The following is a 3,740-nucleotide window of genomic DNA, read 5'->3' on the forward strand; positions in this document are numbered from 1 at the left end:
AATGAGAGCCCATATTTAACTTTCCAAAATGGTCTTGGAATTTTAGAATCCAGATAACCTTAAATCACACAATGCTATGGTGCCAAACTGAAGAATAAAATAATCTATAATATTACCGTCTGATGGACTCCAGAATGACATGATTTATTTTTAGTTGATGGCTTCAGATGTCTGACGGCTTCTGGGGGATCACTCAGAGGGAGATATGGGTCCCCCACCTGATGCAATAGAGTGGTTTTCTTAAACTTCTTTGATAAGCATCATCATTTTTATCACTCGTTAAACATACCCTTCTAAGTCCCTCCCTGGAGATTCACATACAGTGGGTCTGGGATGGGACCTCAGATTTGAGTTCTTAATATCAGGAAAGCTTGGGAAATACTGGAGGAGAATGAGGGAATAGTCTGTTTTTAGAATCAGACAGCTTCAGGCTTAAATCCTGGCTTTTTCTCTACTGCTTATGTAGTCTTGCACAAATTACTTCACCTTTCTTAGCCGAATCTGAAAAAAAGTGGAGATAAAAACCTCTACCTCAAACTATTGAGAGGATTAAAAGGACTAAACCTCTTTATGGCATCCACTTTTTGGGTGCTGCTAAATCATTTCCACCTGGATTAATTTGAAGATTATCCATGAACTAATTTAGCACAGGTACACATTTTTAAACTTACCTTTTCCATTTGTTCAGTGTCTGCGGTGTGCAAGAAGCTGGGATTCCAAGCATCTCCCTGATGGTATGGCGTGTCCCTGTGGCCCATCCCAGGCTTCTGAAGGGACTGCCCAGATGTCTTGCTTCACGTAGCCTCCCCTAATTATTCAGGGTGCCTCCTGATGTTAGCAGTGCCAGGGTCTTATTCCTCCCTTGTGCCAGAAATTCCAATTTTCTTGAATCCAGTCATATCTATATGTCTTTTCTCTGCAGTGGAGGCAATTTTCTCCCAGCTTTATTAAGATATTATTGACATATAAACTATGTAAGTTTAAGTTGTACAGTATGATGTATATGCATGGATATGTTGCAAAATGATTTCCACAATAAGGCTGATAACATCTTTATTCTTTCACAAAAAACATTTTTTTGTGTGTATGATAATAACATTAAAGTCTACTCTCTTAAAAACCAAGCATATAATACAGCATTGCTAATTATAGTTACAATGCTGTACGTTAGATCCACAGATCTCATTGATGGGATTTGTATCCTTTGATCAACATCTAAAAATATGGACACTTCACAAAGTTGCATGTCATCCTTGTGCAGGGGCCATACTAGTCTTCTCTATATAGTTCCAATTTTTGTATATGTCTATCAAAGCAAGCACCATGTATATATATATTTTTTTCCTTCAACAGAAAATATACATTTACATTATTCCATTTGATTTTCACACAAAAATATTCTAGGTGATTTGCATTATGCAGTTTTCCCTTCCTGGACAGAAAAGTGTTTGTACTTTTTTTTCTTCTATCCTAATAGCCAGAATGCAATGGATTTCTGAGGAATATATTTATACTTTCTATTATCCTTGCTTCAAAAGGATTTAAGGCAACATTTTAAAGATTCAAATAATGTATGATGTATTAAAAAGATAATTTAGGTAGGGAAGTGAGGGTGGGAAAAGAAGGTGAATTCAGGAATGAGGTGACACATCAAATACATGTTGCACTGTTCTTTTCACTCCCCAGTCGTGGGCCAGATGTTTGGCTCTGAACTCTCAAGCCTTCACAGCAAATTCCCTGCAGACAAAAGATGAAGGTGATGACCCTCAACCCGATTATTAGGGTGATCATCTCTACGAGTTCTGAACATTGTTTTAACTTTTCCACTAGCCCAAGACTTTAGGGTCAACATTAGGGTCATTAAGAATCTACAGAGGGGACATGAATCACCATAGAAAACTATGTGCTCTCCAACATTCCAGCCAAATGCAAAATGGATCAAGGAATAAGCAGGCCCCCTGCGGCAGAGGAGATGGTAGCTGGGTGGAAGAGCTGGGCAAAGGTTCGGCCTGGCCCAAAAGTCATAACCATGGCAACAGTAGAGATGGCCATTCTACCCCAGCCAGCAATAACACCCTTAAGAGGCACCAGCAAAGACGTGAGCCTGTCATACTCCGGGCTGGGCTTTTGGTGAGGGAAATTTAATTTTTACGCGTTATCACCGGGGGAAAATAAACAGCTTCTTTCACATTAACCTTGCAAACCCAAATCTACAAAGTAAAGATGAGTGTCCAGCTGCACAGCCTGGCTGAGGCCTGGTGGGTCTCTGGTATCGGAAACCTGTGGCCTGCCTCAGCTTGGCCTTTTATTTATTCTTTTTGCTTTCTAGGAACAGTGCTGCACAGGACTTTCTACAAGAAAAGCCCGGAGGAGGATAGCTGCTTTTGAAGCCACCAATCTTGTCGGCCTCATTCATTTCAAACAGAGGCACTTCTCAGAGAGACGAAGGCCTGTGTATGAACAATGCCCACTGCATTCTCTTGCCATCAGCTGCAATAGCGTGGCTTTTGATTCTGTACAGAAGCACCTTGTTTCAGAAGCTGATTGATGGTTCTTCTGAATGAAAGAGGCAAGGAGAACAAACGGGCAGAGCTCCTGGTAAGGCAAGGCACTTCAAGAGAATGGGCTTGAAAGCACTTAAAATAACAGGTAAACACCAGCCTCCATGAAAGTAAAGATTCCTGAAAGGCACCGAGCTGTTCCTGACAGAGAATTTGTAGGTCCCAGGGATCTCCACGTGTTTGTGCCAACACACATAGCTCCCGGACTTGGGATTTTGGTGGAGGGGAAAAAAAGTTAAATCCAAATAGATGTCACGAAGCAGGAAATCTAAGTGAAATAAAAACACTGGCGGTCCGAGCGGGGTCTAAGGAAGTGGACAGGAAACAATGCATTGAGAGAGCTGGGGATGAGCATCTCTGCCTGGGAGAGGGCATGCGATTTCTCTTTAGAAAGACACGCAGAGCCCTGAAAGGCATCTTATAAACACCTGGGTGGCGCTAGCACCGCTCTGAGAGATGGGCCGCCTCGTCCCCCTCAACTTTTGTCCTTCCTTTTTGCCTAATAGAAACAAACCAGCTAAAACAAAACAGGAGAAATCTAGCCATATTAAATACTCAAAACAAATTTAAGTATAGTTGGCAAGCAATGTTATATTAGTTTCCCGTGTAAAATATGGTGATTTGACAGAAACCTTACCATGTGATCACCACACTAAGGTTAGTAATCCTCTGTCAACGTGCAGACTTATCACAGCACCATGGACTCCATCCCCTTCCCCTTGACCAGTTAAGTGTCCTTATTGACTGAGCCTCTCTTAGTCGGACTTCCTGTTGCCTGAAGCACCCTTACGGACACATTACCCTTCCTGAGGAAAGAGTGTAGCTGGTGGCGCACAGAGACATCTGACACTGAGTGAGTGTAGAGGCTGAGGACCAGGCTTTTGCACAGGCAGGTAGGGTTCAAAAATGCGCAGGTGGCCTGAAGGACAAGCATTCCCTGAGATTCTTTCCCAGTGCAGAAAAGTGTATGTGGGCATGAGCTTATGCTATGCACCAAGTACTAGTCACATGACCTTGGGCCTTCCTTCTAACCTCGGGGAGCCTCCATTCATCCGTCTTCAAGTGGGGATAACAGCACCTATGTCACTTGGTTTGATGAGGATCGGATTTGATTGTGCACGTGAACTTGCTTTGGACATTTTTAAGGGCAGCTCCGGTGCCATGTCAGAGCCTAGCTTG

At 42.6% G+C, this 3,740-nt stretch overlaps 1 non-coding gene across 1 annotated transcript; it reads right to left on the reverse strand.

Annotated features, from left to right (window-relative positions):
* Positions 1-1,216: 1,216 nt before the first annotated feature.
* On the reverse strand, positions 1,217-1,320 carry LOC111825380. Its single transcript, XR_002828545.1, has one exon. It is a non-coding gene; the product is annotated as a U6 spliceosomal RNA (small nuclear RNA).
* Between the last annotated feature and the right edge of the window lie 2,420 nt (positions 1,321-3,740).

The sequence above is a fragment of the Myotis lucifugus genome, unplaced genomic scaffold (assembly GCF_000147115.1).
Source record: "Myotis lucifugus unplaced genomic scaffold, Myoluc2.0 scaffold_23, whole genome shotgun sequence".
Taxonomy (NCBI): domain Eukaryota; kingdom Metazoa; phylum Chordata; class Mammalia; order Chiroptera; family Vespertilionidae; genus Myotis; species Myotis lucifugus.